The sequence below is a fragment of the Bos indicus x Bos taurus genome, chromosome 6 (assembly GCF_003369695.1).
Source record: "Bos indicus x Bos taurus breed Angus x Brahman F1 hybrid chromosome 6, Bos_hybrid_MaternalHap_v2.0, whole genome shotgun sequence".
Classification (NCBI taxonomy): Eukaryota; Metazoa; Chordata; class Mammalia; order Artiodactyla; family Bovidae; genus Bos; species Bos indicus x Bos taurus.
In genome coordinates, this window is record NC_040081.1 from 40,825,535 (window position 1) to 40,845,706 (window position 20,172).

At 40.3% G+C, this 20,172-nt stretch overlaps 1 protein-coding gene and 1 long non-coding RNA gene across 4 annotated transcripts in view; one reads left to right on the top strand and one right to left on the bottom strand.

Annotated features, from left to right (window-relative positions):
• The window catches only part of KCNIP4 (potassium voltage-gated channel interacting protein 4), a 1,307,639-nt gene that overhangs the window by 382,389 nt on the left and 905,078 nt on the right, over nucleotides 1-20,172 (bottom strand). The gene's annotated exons all lie outside the window — the stretch shown is intronic.
• LOC113894166 lies at nucleotides 2,245-8,795 on the top strand. The gene is made up of 3 exons (XR_003511490.1): nucleotides 2,245-2,783; nucleotides 3,761-3,808; nucleotides 7,522-8,795. It is a non-coding gene; the product is annotated as an uncharacterized LOC113894166 (long non-coding RNA).

Sequence of the window (20,172 nt, forward strand, 5' to 3'; positions counted from 1 at the left end):
GGTGTTGAGTGTGGTGTGAACTTCCTGGGACGGCATGAAGAAGCAGGCATCTCTGGGATTGTTCCAGCCTTCCCTTACAGTGACCTGCCTTTCCTTTCAGTGAAAGCCCCAAGGTGGCGTGGGAGAGGGAGTCTGAACTGCTTCTAGACTTTGGCAAAGCTATGCTTGGGAGCCTTAGATGTCAATATCTGGTTATAAGAGGTTATCTTAGCCTGTTTGGACTCTAGGATAAAGTACCACCGAGTGGGTGGTTTATCAACAACAGATATTTATTTCTCACAATTCTTGAGGCTGGAGATCTGAGATCGGGGTCCCGGTATTGTTGGGATGAATGAAGGCTCTCTTCCAGGTTGCAGACTTCACTGTGTCCCCATATGGAGGAAGAGCTAACTTCCTAGGGCCTCTTTTATAAGGACATTGATCCCATTCAAAAGCACTCTGCTCTCATCACCTAATCACCTCTCAAGACCTGACCTCCTGACACCATCATTGTGGGCATTTGGTTTTCAGCATAGAAATTTTGAAGGCACATGCACTCTGACCATAGCAGAGGCCAAAGTGTTCATAAAAAAGCTAAGCTTATTGATTAGTGTGCCATAACAGCTGCCGTAAGTGCCCCGAACAGGGTGGCTTAAGCAACTGAAATTTCTCACAGTTCTAGTGGCTGGAAAACAGACCTAGGTGCTGGCAGGGTGGTTTCCTCTGAGGCTTCTCTCCCTGGCTTAGAGACAGCATCTTCTCCCTGTAACCTTCACATGGTCTTCCTTCTGTATGTGTCCTGATCTCACACTATAAGGACATCAGTCATATTGGATGAAGGACCATCCCAATGACCTCACTGAACTTTAATAACCTCCTTAAGACTTGATTTTATTTTTTTAAAGTCTTATTTGAATTTGTTAAAATATTGCTTTGGTTTTATATTTTGGTCTTTTGGCTGTGAGGAGTCTGGGATCTTAGCTCTTCAGCCAGGGATTGAACCCACATCCCCTGCACTGAGGGCAAAGTCTTAACCACTGAACCATCAGGGAAGTCCTGAAACTCAATTTTAAATACAGTTACATTCTGAGTTACTGGGGGGTAGGCCTTAAACACATGACTTTTGGGGCACAGAATTATGCCCATTCAGCCTGCTGGAGAATTTTGTATTTTTAAATAAATGGAGAAGGAAACCATTTATTTAAAAATAATAAACTAGCTTCTCATGAATACACATGTCATCTTTTCTGGAATTGTCCAGATGCTTTTATAACCCCCACTTTCTAGCAAAACTGGTCAGTGAAGGCAAGAGAAATTACAATCACTAAAGTGATTAAATCTGTATTCAACCCAGGTATCCCCTGCTCACAATTTTTCCTCTGTTCCACTCTTCTCTTGCCCTGTCCACAGAAGATAGAATAGAAATGCAGAAATTTGTGGTGTCTATACTCAGAGATTGCATTCTAATGATTCTTTTTCTTAAATTTTTAAAAATTTATTTATTTTTGACTGCACTGGGTCTTCACTGACGCTAGGACTTGTTTCTAGTTTCAGCAAACAGAGGCTGCTCTCTACTTGTAGTGTGCAGGCTTCTCACTGCAGTGGCTACTCTTGTGGAGCAAGGGCTCTGGGGCACATGGGCTTCAGAAGCTGTGGCACATGGGTTCAGTAGTTGCAGTTCCTGGGCTCTACAGCACGGGCTTGATAGTTGGGGCACACGGGCTTAGTTGTTCCACAGCATGTGGGATCCTCCCGGATCAGGGATCGAAGCCGTGGTTCCTGCATTGACAGGTGGATTCTTTACCACTAAGCCACCAGGGAAGCCCTCTAGTGATTCTTACTGTGTGTTAAATACTAATTTTCTTGATTGGTGGATGATTTAATTACTTAAATGTTTGAAATCATTCTTAGTTTTTCTTTATTTCATTATTTGATGCTGGGTAATCATGCACCCAAGTTTAAATCACTGTCTTCTTGTATGTATGTATGTGTGTGTGTGTGTGTGTGTATATATAGATATAGATATATATATATATGTATGTATGTACAGGAGTGGATTGCCATTTTCTTCCCCAGGAGATCTTCCCAACCCAGGGATTGAACCCAGATCTCCCGCCTTGTAGGCAGAAGCTTTACCATCTGAGCCACCGGGGAAGTCGTATATATATATAGAAGAATTTTATACCTGGAAAGGTAATATTCCTTTTGAAGGTATTCATCATTTTGAAGGTACTATCTTGTAATGGAATCCACAAAGAAAGAGAATATATCTTATTAAAACACTGTGTGACCTAATTCTAATTCTGGCTGTGTGACCTTTGGCAAGTCACTTAATGTCTCTGAACTGCACATTCCTTGTTGGTTAAAATGTGATAATGTAAGAGAAGAAGTAAATGAGATACTGTATGTAAATCAAAAAGCATGCTGCCCAGTATATTGCTTTTCTCTACTCTAGGTTAATTATGCAAGTGAAATGAAACAAAATTTGTAGCCTAAGGAAAATAGAACAGGGTGTAATTTTTACAAATCTATATTTTCCCCAGTTGTGCAGGGTCATCTGATAACTCTGAGCACAATAAAAATGGAAATGGGGCCAGAACTTCATATTTCCTAAATTATAATTTTCCAGGTCACCTCTCTGCATCTTAAGATAAACCTGGTACTCAAAACAGAATTGTGTGGAAGATGGGGAGGCACAGGGAAGCAGAGACAGGAACGCAGGTGAAGAGAGGCCCTAGCACACCATCTTGGGACTTCGTGCTTTATGCTGACTTTGGCATATCAGGATGTAAACTGAACTTGAGGTATCTGCCACCAATTCTAGCTTTTACTTCCAAGACTAGATGTGGGGCAGTTTCTATGAAAGAATTTCCTCTCTGAATTATTTTAAAACTATGTTGAATACTTACTGTTGATTTTGTGTAAAACATATTTTCTTTTATTTATTTTTTGAATGCCAGGCACTTTAGATTTAAGGACTTGGGAAACAGTTCTAAGCAGATAAAGACAAATATGTCTGCCCTCACAAAGCTTATAATTTCAAAATTGTCTTTTTCTAACTGTGTTAAGATTCAGTCATTTGTTTTTAATGCCATGGTAGAGTGTAGCTGCTCTTAAACATTATGACCTCTTAGCACTCTTAAAAATTTTAAGAACCACAAAGAAATTTTGTTTATATAGGTAGGTATTTTAACTATTAGGGTTTACTATATTAAAAATTGAAACTAAAGATTTTAATATATTATTAATTTATAAAACAAACCTAAACCCATTATGTACCCCAAATAACATATTTTATGAAAAAGAAATATATTTTCTAAAACAAAGAAATAGTGAGAAGAGTCACATTAGTTTGCATTTTTGCAAATCTCTTTTCTGTCTGGTTTAACACAATGACTGGATTTTTATATTTGCTTCTTTAATCTGTTGTATCTATAGAATGCAGTCTTTGGAAAAACTTCTCTGTATTTGAGATTTTGAGAAAAAAAAAAGGCAAATCACAATACTGTATGGCTGATTCCTTAATTTGAACAATTCCTTTTCAGTAATTGCAGTTCAGTACAGTATTAGGAGTGAATATGTGGCTTCTGTTCATGATTCAGACTCTTTGAGTTTATAAATTCCCTGCAATTGTCTTGAGCAGATGAGCCTGTAGCCTTTCCAGTCTAGGTTAACTTCAGTTTTCCATGACCTTTCACCAAGCATAAACACATCAAAGATGCTAATGATTAAAATAAATGTGGCCTGTTATGTTATCTAAACAGTGTTCTTTCTTTGGAAGCCCAGGATGGCAGTCAAAGCACTTCCTGGAGACCATCATGGCCTTGAGGTAAGCTTTCACTGGCCTTATAAGGCCAAAGATGGGTTGCTAATAAATCAGGTAAGTGCTGGGTGTTGGAGTAAGTGGTTTCATATATAGTATTTCATGTCATGCTAGTGATTTTTGTTAAGAGAAGCACTGCCTCCAGTTCTTTGTTGCAAGGCTTGCATTTGTACCAACCCAAACATACAGTCATTGTCATGACTCTCTTTATGTTTTCATAGCACTTTTTTCTATCTAAAATTACCTTATTCATACTTTGTGTCATCAAATGTTCAAATTACCACACAATTGCACTCATCTCACATGCTAGCAAAGTAATGCTCAAAATTCTCCAAGCCAAGCTTCAACAGTATGTGAACTGTGAACTTCCAGATGTCCAAGCTGGATTTAGAAAAGGCAGAGAAACCAGAGATCACATTGCCAACATCCACTGGATCATCAAAAAAGCAAGAGAGTTTCAGAAAAACATCTACTTCTGCTTTATTGACTATGCCAAAGCCTTTGTGTGGATCACAACAAACTGGGGAAAATTATGAAAGAGATGGGAATACCAGACCATCTGACCTGTCTCCTGAGAAATCTGTAATGCCGGGCTGGATAATGCACAAGCTGGAATCAAGATTGCTGGGAGAAATATCAATAACCTCAGATATGCAGATAACATCACCCTTACGGCAGAAAGCAAAGGAGAACTAAAGAGCCTCTTGATGAAAGTGAAAGAGGAGAGTGAAAAAGTTGACTTAAAACTCAACATTCAGAAAACTAAGATCATGGCATTGGGTCCCATCACTTCATGGCAAATAGATGAGGAAACAATGGAAACAGTGAGAGACTTTATCTTTTTGGGCTCCAAAATCACTGCAGATGGTGATTGTAGCCATGAAATTAAAAGACACTCATTCTTTGAAAGAAAAGTTATGACCAATCTAGGCAGCATATTAAAAAGCAGAGACATTACCTTGCCAACAAAGGTCCATCTAGTCAAGGCTATGGTTTTTCCAGTGGTCATGTATGGATGTGAGAGTTGGACCATAAAGCTGAGCACAAAAGAATTGATGCTTTTGAACTGTGGTGTTGGAGAAGACTCTTGAGAGTCCCTTGGACTTTAAGGAGATCCAACCAGTCCATCCTAAAGGAAATCAGTGCTGAATTCTCATTAAAAGGACTGATGCTGAAGCTGAAACTCCAATACTTTGGCAACCTGATGTGAAGAATTGACTCATCTGAAAAGACACTGATGCTGGAAATGATTGAAGGTAGGAGGAGAAGGGGATGACAGAGGATGAGATGGTTGGATGGCATCACCGACTCAATGGACATGAGTTTGAGTAAGCTCCAGGAGTTGGTGAAGGACAGGGAAGTCTGGCGTGCTGCAGTCCATGGGTTCACAAAAAGTCAAACTGAACTGAACTGATACTTTATTTATCATCTGCACAGCCATCTTATCTGACCTTCCACCTTCTCCCCAACATTCTCCACACCACCAGAGGTCCAGGAGTTCTGTTCCCTGAAGCATTCCCAGAAATTAGGATATCTCCCAGCAGAATAGGTGCCCAACATATGTTTGTTGAATAAGTGAAGTGGTTAATTAAGATGCTGAATATAAGGGACTCTCCAACTTGTCATTGTAGGGAAACTCTGGCCTACAGGTTATATTCTTTAATTACCAAATCATTGGCACTCTGCTTTGGTGTTATTCCCATTTTTGTAGCCTCTCCTTGATCAATTACTTTTTGTTAAATGAGATGTCCTGCATAATGAACATTTTACAAAGTTACATAAAGATTAAGGGTTTCCCAGGCGGCTCAATGGTAAAGACTGTTTGCCAAACAGGAGGTGCTGGTTTGATCCCTGGGTCAGGAAGACTCCTGGAGGAGGAAAGGGAAGACCCCCATTACAGTGTTCTTGCCTGAGAAATCCTATGCACAGAGGAGCGTGGAGGACTTACAGCCCATGGTGTTGCAAAGAGTCAGACACGACTGAGTGACTAAACAACAGCAAAGCTCATTCCAGGCTTTGGAGGCCTAGAAATTCATCATCGACCTCAATCTATATTTATAAGAGTATGCTAAAGACCACCTAAACAGACGTTTCTGTTCCTTTGGCTCCCATCACATATGCCTTGCATAACCATCTATGTTTATTGAAAGAACTCCTGGTCTGTTTTTGTTAAACACTGACCTTCAAGTGTTTGATTTAATAAGCTGGGGAATTAGAATAAATTGTATTGGCTTGTTCCATCATCTATATTACAAAGAGCTTTAAGGAGTGGCTAGAACAACATAAAAACTCAGGGCTCCAAACATCTATCATAGAGATGAAGAGGGAAAGTCAAGGGAAAAGATTCCAGTCTTAGAGATCTGCATGTGGAATGAAGAGAACAGAAGCCCATGACTTTTAGGATCTTTCCCCCGAGTTTAAAAAAAAAAAAAAAATTGTCAAAGGAAAAATCAACTTAGTACTTGCTTTAAAAGCAGGCAATGTTTCAAAACATGATGAAGTATACTTATGTTAACAATTTTTATAAATACCACCCAAGAAAGAAAAGAGCATTTGTGGCAGTCTTTTTCCCTCTGCTGCTGCTGAGGCTGCTAAGTCGCTTCAGTCACGTCCGACTCTGTGCAACCCCATAGACGGCAGCCCAACATGCTCCCCCGTCCCTGGGATTCTCCAGGCAGGAACACTGGAGTGGGTTGCCATTTCCTTCTCCAATGCATGAAAGTGGAAAGTGAAAGTGAAGTCGCTCAGTCATGTCCGACTCTTTGCGACCCCATGGACTGCAGCCTACTAGGCTCCTCCGTCCATGGGATTTTCCAGGCAAGAGTAGTGGAGTGGGGTGCCATCGCCTTCTCCGTTTTTCCCTCTACCAGGTCATATAGAAAGCTGGATGGAGGATAAAGACCCTATTTCCTGAAATGTCCTGCCCTCCAAAGAGACTACAGTGTACTGAATATGGGTATTTCCCCACCCCTTCTCATACACATGCCTAGAAGTGGACCTGGCACACAGTAGGTGCAGACATAATCATTGACATTGTTTCTGGGAGAAATAATTCTCACCAGCCACATTCTCAAACCAGTGTAGCCCATCTTTTGCTTATATCATGATCAGCAAGGGGCACTATGACTGAGGGCTGTTGTTTACATATCCTGTTGCCTCCAAAGAAACAGAGAATATGCCATTTCTTGATATATTTTGTGTTAAGAAGAGAGCACTATGTGGTAAGTAAAAAAGTCAGGATTTGGAGTCAGTCACTTAAGTTTTAAGCTTCCTTTTCCTGATATGTAAAATGGCTATCAAAGCTAATTACTTCATAGTAAAAGCAAATTTAAAGAATCATGCCTGGGACAATGCTGCAAAGCTTGACAGATGCAGGGGCCCTGGTAGAACATGGTTTTCTTCAAAGGGCTGCCCTCTTTTCAACCTATTCCAGAACTAGAAAGCTACCTGCTTGTGTGGAAATCTATCTAGTAGGAACTCTACTTTCTATTCCTTTGGGAAACCTACAAACCCTCAGGTCTCTCTTGCTTCCTAGTGATGCAGAAGCAGGGGAATGAAAATGGCAGGGGCAGGAGTCGGGCAGCAGGCACTGCATAGCTAGTCTATAGGGGAAATTAATTCATTAGGGGATCATATAATGTGCTTGTTGAAAGCATATGTGCAATGTTTGGGAGAGAGTTCACACTCAGTAAAGTATCTGTTACCTTTTCATTTTGCAGATGAGAAAATGTTGGTTCCATAGGATCACATAACTGTCTCCAGGCTCACCTCTCTGGGAACTGATGAAAGTGCGATTTCGGAAAAGAAGTCAGAGCTCTCTAACCACAGAAACCCTAGTTTTTCTCCACACTCCACTGCTTCTGGTGCAAGGAGCATAATTCAAGTATAAACTTGGCATATCTTCACTCTGACTCACTCACACATGGCAGCTGCTGATGTTCAAGCAGTGAGCAGGCTGTTGTTGACCTTGGAAATAGCAGTGAATTTACAGAAATTCTCAACACTGGAGAATTTTCCCACTACACAGACCTGGGGTTATTATAAATGCAAAATATTTAGGGGCAGATCCTCTTAAGTTTGCTATTTTAAAATGTGTTTGTTTGGTACAAGTTGATGTTCTTGGGACAAATGTGTCAAAAAATGTGAGAAAATGCAACTTGTGTTGAAGCAGAAATGCTAATTAAATCAGTGCGAATGTAAATGATGTTTTACACACTACTGACTTGGAGACTTTGTAAACACCACTCCCCTACCTATTCTCTGTGCTGTGTTACATAAAATGCCAATGTTGTATTGATAGCCTGCTCATTGATCCTCAGTTCTAAGATTTTTTACTACTATTTCCTGCCTCCTACTATGCATAAGCTGTATAAAACAACTTGAAGTATTGTAAAGCCACTAAACCAGTGATTGTCAATCATGACCTTACATTAGAGTCACCTGGCAAGATTGTAAAAAATTACAGATATCCTGGCCTTACCTGCAGAGGTAATTAATTCATCTTCGATGGATACCAAGCATCATATTTTTAAAAACCTCATAGATGATTCTAATGTGCAACTAGGTTTGAGAATCGCTGCACTGTTTTTCTGCCTCTGAGCCATTGCTCAGCTAAAATTGCTTTCTTTCTCATCTATGAAACTCCTGGTAATTCTTCAAAATGCAAAATTTGGAAGCAGCAGTTCCAAGAAGCTCTCCATTGGGTAATGTAGGTCCTCATCCTTTTATTTAAAAATTGCCTTATGTACAAATGAACTTGTCTATGGAACAGAAGCAGGCTCACAGACACAGAGAACAGACTTGTGGTTCCCAAGGGGGAGGGATGGTGGGAAACGGATGGAGTGAGAGTTCAGGGTTAGCAGATGCAAACTAGTATATATAGGATAAAAAACAACAAGAGCCTATTGTACAGCATTGGGAACTATCTTCAATATCCTATGATAAACCATAATGGGAAATAATGTGAAAATAAATGTATATATATATATTTGAATCAATTTGCTGTATAGCAGAAATGAACACAACATTGTAAATCAATTATATACTTCAACTAAAAAATTACTCTGTGGTTCATCCTAATCCTTAATAGATTTCACCCTACTGTTAATTCCTTGAAAGTGAAGATAGGGGACGAAAGTTATTTTTTATTTATATCTATGGTGCCTCGGAGAAGGCAATGGCACCCCACTCCAGTACTCTTGCCTGGAAAATCCCATGGGCAGAGGAGCCTAGTGGGCTGCAGTCCATGGGGTCTCGAAGAGTCAGACACGACTGAGCGACTTCACTTTCACTTTTCACTTTTATGCATTGGAGAAGGAAATGGCAACCCACTCCAGTGTTCTTCCCTGGAGAATCCCAGGGACGGGGGAGCATGTTGGGCTGCCATCTATGGGGTTGCACAGAGTCGGACACGACTGAAGTGATTTACCTTACCTTACCTTACCTTATGGTGCCTAGATTATCCATATAAGAGCTATATATAAATATGTTAAAGAATGAATGCTGCTGCTGCTGCTAAGTCGCCTCAGTCGTATCCGACTCTGTGCGACCCCATAGACAGCAGCCCACCAGGCTCCCCCATCCCTGGGATTCTCCAGGCAAGAACACTGGAGTGGGTTGCCATTTCCTTCTCCAATGCATCAAAGTGAAAAGTGAAAGTGAAGTCACTCAGTTGTGTCCGACTCTTAGTGATCCCATGGACTACAGCCTACCAGGCTCCTACATCCGTGGGATTTTCCAGGCAAGAGTACTGGAGTGGGGTGCCATTGCCTTCTCTGAAAGAATGAATGAGTGAATGATAAAAAGATTAATAGAATGGAATTAATACTCTGGGTTAGGGTTAGATTTGATGCTTTTGAACTGTGGTGTTGGAGAAGACTCTTGAGAGTCCCTTGGACTGCAAGGAGATCCATCCAGTCCATCCTAAAGGAGATCAGCCCTGGGATTTCTTTGGAAGGACTGATGCTGAAGCTGAAACTCCAATATTTTGGCCACCTCATGCGAAGAGTTGACTCATTGGAAAAGACCCTGATGCTGGGAGGGATTGGATGCTGGGAGGGATTGGGGGCAGGAGAAGAAGGGGACAACAGAGGATGAGATGGCTGGATGGCATCCTGACTCGATGGACATGAGTTTGAGTGAACTCTGGGAGTTGGTGATGGACAGGGAGGCCTGGCGTGCTGCGATTCATGGGGTTACAAAAAGTCGGACACGACTGAGAGACTGAACTGAACTGAATACTCTGGGTACTTGTCCTGATTCTGCTATTTGTAGATTTTTAGTATAAATGATGTCATATCAACTGTAAATAGATTTAAAAGGCCATAGTATATAAAGTTGAACACATGCGTTTTTGACCCACTAGCATCACTCGTATTTATGTGTCCCACAGAAATGCATATGCATGTTCACAGCAGCACATTTTCATAGCCACAAGCCAGAAATAACCCAAATGACAACCAATAGTAGAAAAATTAAATAGCATAGATGACAGACTAGCTAAAATGATTATGACCTAGAGTTCACACATAGAATACCATGATGCAACAATGTGGATGAATGCATAAAGATAATTTTGAGCTGATGAAGCCAACAACAAAGGAATACACAGTGTATGTTTTACATTTCCACAGAGAACCAAAAGTAAAAATGTCATCTCTGCTGTTAGCAATTAGGAAAGTAGTTGCCATAGAGGGAGGGCATAATGAATGGAATTGAGCATGAGGGTCATTTCTGGGGTGCTGGTTATATTCTCAGTCTACTCAATGGTTACACAAATGTGGCCAGTTTGTAAAAACCCATCAAATTGTAAATTCCTGACATGGGTATTTTGATGAACATAGATTATGCTTTAATTTTAAAAAGTTAAAAGGTACTTTGGCATAAATGATATGATGTATATACTTATACATTAAGTAACTTCTGTCTAAAACTCAGGAACATTTGGTTCATATGTTGGGCAATCTACTTTCCAGATATGGTTTCTTAGATGGAGTCACTGGATTACATGGCAGTGTGGATCAATGTTTATTTGTGATTCAAAAAGTGGGAGGGAAAAAGAGAGAGGAGGAGGGAGGAAGAGAGAGAATAAGAAAGGAAGGAGGAGAAGAGGACCATAAAGAAGGCTGAGCACCGAAGAACTGATGCTTTTGAACTGTGGTGCTGGAGAAGACTGTTGAAAGTCCCCTGGACTGCAAGGAGATCAAATCAGTTAATCCTAAAGGAAATCAATTCTGAATATTCATTGGAAGGACTGATGCTGAAACTGAAGCTCCAATACTTTGGCTACCTGATGGGAAGAGTTGACTCTAGAAAAAACCCTGATGCTGGGAAAGATTGAAGGCAGGAGGAGAAGGGGACAACAAAGAACAGGAGTTTTGGATGGCATCACCGACTCAATGCACATGAGTTTGAGCAAGCTCCAGGAATTGGTGAAGGACAGGGAAGCCTGGCGTGCTGCAGGTCATGGGGTCACAAAGAGTCGGACATGACCAAGCAACTGAATAACAACAATGGGGAAGATAAATGAAATAAAGGATGACTTTATGCTGTTATGGTAGGCTCTCTGAGTTTGAAAAGATTTAAAAATAAATCATTTAAAATATAAAATGAGAGCATTTTGTTGCATGTGCTTTTAGGACTTTCACACAAAATGTTTATCAAGATGGACAAAAGGCCAAGAGCAGGAACTTCACCAGGAGTATAAGGACAGCTTGTATTCCCTCCCCTTGTTCTTACAGCACTTGCTATTAGATGCCTGTACATGTGGCAGAAGTGGATTTGCCTCTTGCTTTTGTAACCATCCGAGACTTCCAGTGTTTACCCGTATCCTCTCACTTGTGGACTAGAGACACTGGATTAGGGTAACCCTCTTACCCTCTCCGAGCTTTCATTTCTCTTCCATAGAACAAAGGGTTGTACTAGATGACATTCCCAGTCTTTAACTGAGATCTGCTTAATAATTGAGAGTGTTCCCTTCCTCTTTCAAAGGTGTTGTGGTTTGGAAAGCAAATGAAACACTGCTCACTGCTCCCAAGGACTCTTCCAGCATTAGCTTTCTAGACCTCAGTAGCTCTGAAGATGTGAGGCTGGACTCCACGGGACTCGAAACTACACAGCAGAGGCAACTGACAGGATGGTAGAATAGAGTTGTTTAAAATGTCAAGATAATCCCTTTTTAGGGATGGGAATTCATTAATAGCCTCATTGGTAATTATTACTTTTCTCTTTGGGTGGTGGCTGGGAGTGGGGCAGAAGGGAAATGTGGTTAAGCTATTTCAATTTTAAATGTCTCTAGGTTTTTCCTTGGAGAAGGTGATGGCACCCCACTCCAGTACTCTTGTCTGGAAAATCCCATGGACGGAGGAGCCTGGTAGGCTGTAGTCCATGGGGTCGCAAAGAGTCGGACACAACTGAGTGACTTCACTTTCACTTTTCACTTTCATGCATTGGAGAAGGAAATGGGAACCCACTCCAGTGTTCTTAGAGAATCCCAGAGACGGGGGAGCCTGGTGGGCTGCCATCTATGGGGTCGCACAGAGTCGGACACGACTGAAGCGACTTAGCAGCAGCAGCAGCAGCAGGTTTTTCCTCAAAGGTGCTTATTTTCTGGCATATACAAATTTAATATTTTATTTTAAAAATGGTCTGTGTTTAACAGTAATTATCAACTTATGTAGCAATATGTATTATCTTCTATGTGCCAAGAACTAAAAATTATCAAGGCAGATTTGTGAAACAAGTAGAAAAGGACAATATCTTCAATCCTTCTGCTTCCCATAATCTTACGGATCCCAATGGGACTCTCATTCTCTCATACTCGTATTCCGCAGTACATCATGGTGCCTCACTTATTCTTGCTTTGTATTCTGCCTAACCTCCCAGGTTATGCAATTCAACCATTCTTTCCTTGGATCCATTTACCTCCTTGATCTTCCACCATCCTGATCAATGCTACTGACTCAGTAAATCTTACCACCTACTATCTTCTGAATAACGGAAGTCTCAAGTAATTAAGGTAGTATTATTACATTTTTTTTCTGATTCTACAATAACCTTATTTTACATGATCTCAGCTAAACTCATGGGACTTTTCATCATTATTTTTAATAAGTGGTACTTCATTTTCTATCTACTACTCTCATGCCACCAACAAAGAATCAAACTAACATACACAGGAAAGCTATGGCTTTTTCCTTTAATAAACAGATCGATGCCATTCATGTCCTTTCCCATTTAAAGTCTCTGTATCATTTTTCATACCTTTCTACTTCCCTCCTACAGTGGAGGGGAAAAAAACAAAAAACAAAAAAACATCTTTCTTCTTTCCCAAGTTGCTTTAACACCAACTTGCTTCTGTGCAATTTTTCCTTAAACCATTCCCTTCAACACCATGTAATCTAGCTGGCGTCCTCAAAATGAAACCAAAGGTACCCGAGGTTCCCCCAAACCATGTGTTCCCAAAGTCAATAACTTGTCTAAGTGCACTTTCACTATCACCAAAGGGAATTAAAAACTGGACAGCCTGTTCTTGAAATTACCTTTCTTCTTGGCTTCTACTCACAAATTCTTCCTTTTTTATAGGTTCCTATTCTATCTCCTCTACTCTCGTTTTCTGAAAATATATACCCCTGAGCTTAGGTTCTCCGTCTACTCCCTTCTCAAGATGATCACTTCCATTATCCTCAAAATCCATAACAGCCTTTTTCACAGGAAGGCCACATTCTGACTCAACATAGAGTACTGTACAACTCCGTGAAGCACCGCAACATCTAGCCTTGAACATAGCTGGGCTATACAAACAGAAACTACATCATGGATGAGACTTCCTGACCCAGGCATCTGGCCCCTGCTGGCAGCACCAGCAGGCAAAGCTGTAAGCAGATGCTGATGCTTCTCAAGGCACCAGTAGGACTCTGGGATGGAGACCTAGGCCAGCAGGAACAACCTCATACACTGAGTTCAGGGAATCTCCAGGATCTTTTAACAATAAACTACTCAAGACAGAATCTGTGTTGATCTTACAAGGTGGACCATTTAGAAAAGATGGTCAGGTTCCCCAGACTTACTCTTATAAAGTATATCATTGCTGCTCTCTGCTGGTCAAAAGCATTATTCTTCTCAATTAAAATTAGCAGAGATGTTATGGGTCAAAGAGGGAAGAAGTAGGGCTTTCAAAATGATGTGGATGCTTGATAGATAACTACTGTCATTGAGATGACTTTATAGGCTATGATACATATTCTTATGTAGAAAAACTAATTCAGTGAGGATCTATTGAGCCACTATGGCAAAGATGTTCAATTAATCACCACTTTTCTCATTGTGGTAAGAACACTTAACATGAGATTACCCTCTTGACAAACATTTAAGTGCATAAGACAGCATTGTTGACTACAGGCACAGTACTGCACAGCAGATCCCCCGAATGTGCTCATCCTGTATAAAGGAGCTACATCCTCATTAGGCACAGCTTTCCTCTTCCTCTCCCCACATCCCCTGGCAACCACCATTCTACTCTTTGTCTCTATGAGTTTATTTTAGATTCCTCATATAAGCTCAAATCATGCATTTGTCCTGTGACTGGCTAGTTTCACTAATTAATATTTATATTTATAGATCTTTAATTACTTAAGCATATGACCTATATCACATATTTCAAGCAATTAGTCACCATTTTTTAGTGCCAAACTTTCTATTAGCCATCATATTTGCATTTTTGCAGGATCATTAACAAGGAAGATTATTATCTTGATATAGGGAAAAATCCTAAAATGTTTTCTGAATCCTGAAATAAGATTAAATTTAATTATATATATTTATACAATTTTTTAATTGAAAACTTACTTTTGAAAGTATACCAGTAATTGCTTTTGCTTACTCAAGAATATTTGCATAATAAATGGACTGCACAGTAAGTGACAAGATTCAAAAGCCCTAACACAACAGGTTTTGCCTGGGCTTCTGTCCCTTATTAGCCTTGGATCAATTACTGACTATCAGTGACCTCAAATTTCTCTTTTGTCATATAGGAAAAGCAATAATACCTGTCTCATGTTGTTTATAAATAGTTATTAAAATATCCCATATTAAGTGCTTGATAGTCCTTGGCACAAAGTAAATGGTCAGTAAATCTTCACTGTTATTGTTAATTTTACAATTCAAACTAAGTAGAAGAATTTATTATATTTTCAAAAAGAAAGTTGTTTTACCACAGGTTTAAAATATACTCTGTAAGTATCTGGAGAAAGTTGTTTTTAGAGAACAGCCTTAGCTCTGACACTAACTGTGTAATTTAAAGAAATGTCTTAAATTTTCTAAGCCTTGAAAATGTTTGAAGATGCTTGCTTTGCCCCAAGGTCCCAAGATATCTCTGGGGTTTAATTTTATTTACAACTGTTTAATGGCCTATGGTACAAAGTGTTTTGTCTTCTGACCTTCTGTACCCCACCTAATAACTTGCCTGAAGAACAAATAACCACTGGAGGAAGAGAGTAATCTTTTGGGAAAATGAGCAAAGAATAATTTTTGGAAGGAACAATGGGAGCAGAAAAATACACAGACTCAAGCACGCATCTTCTTTTCAAGCATCACCACACTGAAATTAGTATTAGTTCAGTAAACAGGGGTTGGGCCATCACAGGGTTTGTGAGCTGGAAGTTCAGTGTGCTGAGTCTTGAGAAGACTGTCCAGCCGCTAGAGATGGGTTCTAACCAGAATGTTTCACTTAGTTTCTCTCCTTCCCTCCCTCCCTCTCTTAGAAAGTATCTTAGAAATGCTAGTTTGATAGTTTAATCACTTAGTTTGATTACAGTTCTCCTGGGATGCAGTTCAGTGAACCAAACATCTAAGAGACATGCTAGGGACTCATTCCAATGCAAGCTAACTCATGAAGTTCTGTGCCATTGCCGGAGGGTTCCAGCAGTTTGGAATCTATAGTAGATTCTATAGAGAAAGCAGCTTCAGTCAAACCCCTGAGTCCTGATACCACTCAGGGAGAAGGAGTGGTTCAGGCCTAACTCATAATTTGGCAAAATTGTGTCTTCAGCGGTGACCGCTCCTTCTTTTTGAGCACATTTTCCAAGAATCCTCCTAACTTCATTCTGTTCATCTATAGAACCTCAGCTACATCCATGCTCTGCCCAGACCCATCTTCCTTAGCTGACTCCCTGTGAACCTCTCATCCCTTCTCAAAACTGACTCTATGTTCCATCCTGTTGACCATCCTATTAAACTATCAAATACATTAGGTTAATGTCTCCTGTTTCTGTCCTGTTTTCTTGGTGAAATAGTCTAGCAGTAAGGATCAAGGTGGAACATGGTAAAGGATCAACTCTCATGGTTAATTTTCAAGGGCAGAAAGACATCCAAGTCCCTTTAAAATTTTGTTATCTGAATACTCACTGGTACACTAGAAGATCCAACTATCACAATTGCAAATCACTGTATCTTCATAATGGAGAAGGCAATGACACCCCACTCCAGTACTCTTGCCTGGCAAATCCCTTGGACGGAGGAGCCTGGTGGGCTGCAGTCCATGGGGTCGCTAGGCGTCGGACTCAAGAAATAACCCTTTTGGCCAAAAGAGAGCAGCAGTGAGTGCCTTTTCCTGATGTGGCAAATAGCCTAAGCCCTTAATGCCTGTAAGAGGCATCTCTCAGCTCTCAAAAGTTGACTCTTTAAGCTTTCTAATCAGGAGAGTCAGAAGGGATTCTTTTTCTTTCCCCTCAATTTTTTTTCTTTCATTTATTTTTAAAGCAGAATTACAAATTTGAAGATACCATATCTTTAGGGGGAAAAAGAGCCTTCTTTTGATTCTGTATTTTATCAAATTGGCAAGCTATTAATTTCTTATATAGTCTTATAAATTGTTTTTAAAGAAATATATTGTATCTCTCTTTGTGTAATTTAAAGTAATGTTTTATTATGTCACATCCTCTGTTCTTCATCTGTTCAATGGGTATAACAATTCCTAACTTAGCACTGAATGCTATGTTGGTAATATAAGAACTCTTTCAGTTCAGTTCAGTCCTTCAGTCGTGTCTGACTCTTTGTGACCCCATGAACCACAGCATTCCAGGCCTCCCTGTCCATCACCAACTCCTGGAGCTTACTCAAACTCATGTCCATTGACTCAGTGACGCCATCCAACCATCTCATCCTCTGTCGTCCCCTTCTCCTCCTGCCTTCAATCTTTCCCAGCATCAGAGTCTTTTCAACTGAGTCAGCTCTTTGCACCAGGTGGCCAAAATATTGGAGTTTCAGCTTCAACATCAGTCCTTCCATTGAATACCCAGGACTGATCTCCTTTAGGATGGACTGGTTGGGTCTCCTTGCAGTCCAACGGACTCTCAAGAGTCTTCTCCAACACCACGGTTCAAAAGCATCAATTCTTCTGTGCTCAGATTTCTATATAGTCCAACTCTCACATCCATACATGACTACTGGAAAAACCATAGCCTTGACTAGACGGACCTTTGTTAGCAAAGTAATGTCTCTGCTTTTTAATATGCTATCTAGGTTCATCATAAGTTTCCTTCCAAGGAGTAAGCGTCTTTTAATTTCATGGCTACAATCACCATCTGCAGTGATTTTGGAGCCCAAAAAATAAAGTCAGCCACTGTTTCCAGTGTTTCACCATCTATTTGCCATAAAGTGATGGGACCAGATGCCATAATCTTAGTTTTCTGAATGCTGAGCTTTAAGCCAGCTCTTTAAAGGATAATTATTATTGGATTATTGACATTGTTGTTTTGGTCACTATGAACTATAGCCTGCCAGGTTTCTCCATCTATAGAATTTCCCAGGCAAGAATACTGAAGCAGGTTTCCACTTCCTTCTCCAGGGGATCTTCCCGACCTAGGGACTGAACCTGAGTCTCCTGCGTTGCAGGCGAATTCTTTACCACTGAGCCTGCAGGAAAGCCCACGATTATTGACATAATAATGGGAAAAAGTAGTGAAAAACTTAGTAACAGGAAAAATTTTCCATATTAATGGGAAAATTTCAAAGTTGGTATGAACATGTTTAGAAACAATACTTAGAGAAAAGTGTATTTTCCCCAAATGAGTCTTTTCTTCTATCTTACCTTTTTGTTTTTGAATCCTGAAGCATCAACTTTGAGACTAATAGAAACTCTGGATGACCTTATTTCCTAGTACATTATTTGCGTTCCCTAGGATGGAGTCAAAACGAATATGCCCAGTCATTTCTATTTCCATGCCTCTGCTGGTAGTGTTTCTGCCACCTCCTGGAATTCTCTCTATATTTCCAATTTCCTCTAACCTCTGCTTCCTTTGGATCCCATTCCAATTGTTTAAATATTACTATTTCCTCAGAACTCAGTTCAGATGCCCTCTTTTCCATCTGATTTTCCCATCTAATTTTTTCTTATTGTACTTATATCTTGCTTTGAATGACAAAAGTAATATATTTCTGTATTTCTCCAGACACACATGATACTTTTTCATGCTGTGGTCTTTCTGTTGAGAAAGTCTGTCTTCATTTGTATTACCCCTAGGAATCACTCACTAATCCTAAAAGCTCAAATCCTGAAGTCTTTCCCAATACTTCCCCAGGCAGAGGTAAATCACTTCTGTTTTGTTCTCTCACAATTGGTTTGCATCCCTCTGGCAAGTAGAATAATTGCCTACTAAAGACATCCAATCCCTAAGGCCTGTGACTCTGTAACCTAACACCACAAAAGGGACTTTGCACATGTGATTAAATTAAGAATCTAGAGTTGGAGAGATTATTCTGGATTGTCTAGGCGGGGTCATCAAATTCCTGAGGGTCACATGTGAAAGAAGAAGGCAGGAGATTATCAGAGTCATTGCAGGTTTAATTAGTTAAGATGAGGTTACTAGAGTAAAGTGGTCTCTAATCCTATACAACTGGTGTCTTTACCAAAGTCGACATTTGGACAAAGACATGCAAACCCAGGTAGAATGCTATATTAAGGTGAAGGCAGAAATCAGGTCTATGATGTGTTTATGAACCAGGGAATGATAAAGATTGCCAGTAAACCACCAGAACCTCGAACAGAGGCAAGGAGTAGCTTCTCCATCACTGCCCTCAGAAGGATCCAGCCCTGCCAACACCTTGGTCTTGGTCTTGTAGCCTCCAGGCTGTGAGACAATACATTTCTTTTGTTTAAATCCCCTGGTTGGTGTACTTTGTTATAGCAGTTCTAGGAAATAATAGAACCACTAGGGTCTGACTCATTCACTTTTCCAGTCTTCTTTCTGACTTTCCCCACAGCAATGTTCACTAACCTAGCCAGTTTAACATATGCCTTCCAGCAAGAATGCATTAGCTCAAGTTAGTTTGGTGAGAAAGTTCCTCTTTAGCCTCAATCACTTTTAGCCCCTTGGAGTTCCAATTTTCTCCAGGAAGCCTTTCCTGCCCTCCGGAGCCAGCTTCCCTCTCTGCCCCCACCAGCATGTATTATCTGGAACAATCATTTGTTTCTTGCTTCTAAAAACTGCATAACGCTATTGATCTTTTTGGTCAAGTGAAGTATGTATGTCAATTAACTCTGAATGCCTTAGGGACAAGAGGTCTGGTTTTTGCCCCTTTCCCATAGCAAGGAGTATGTAATTATTCTTATCATACACATTCAATGTGCTAAGTCATTTCGGGCATATCTGACTCTGTGACACTATGGACTGTAGCCCACCAGGCTCCTCTGTCCATGGAGATTCTTCAGGCAGGAATACTGAAGAGGATTGTCATGCCCTTCTCCAGGGGATCTTCCCAACCCAGGGATCAAACCCAGGTCTCCTGCATTGCAGGAAGATTCTTTAGCATCTGAGCCATCAGAGAAGCCCCAATACATTCCATAACTAGATATTAATTTTCATTGAATGGTAGTACTTACGTAATGATATTTTATAGTAAAGAACCCACCTGCAATACAGGAGGCCAGGGATTGAAGTCTGGGTCAGGAGATCCCCTGGAGAAAGGCATGATTACCCACTCCAGTATTCTTGTCTGGAGAATTCCATGGACAGAGGAGATGGGGGCTACAGAATTGGACACATCTGAGTGACTAACACTTTAGGTGAAACCTTGAGTTTTCTTTGTAAAACCCTAAGCAGAGAAGCTAGTTGCGCCATGCTGGATTTCTGACTGATAGAACTATGAGCGACAAATGGCTATGTTTTAAGCCACAAAGTTTGTGGTAATTTAATACACAGTAGTAGAAAACTAATACACTGCATATCATCTTCTGGATTTTTTTTTTATTATTATTCTATAGGGTATCTGTGCCTTTCATTTTCTTTGAATTATTTTACAGCTCTGTAAGTCATAGATAACTGATAATCACACAGATGATTTTTGTCCAGTTACATGCAAATGAATTTTATTCA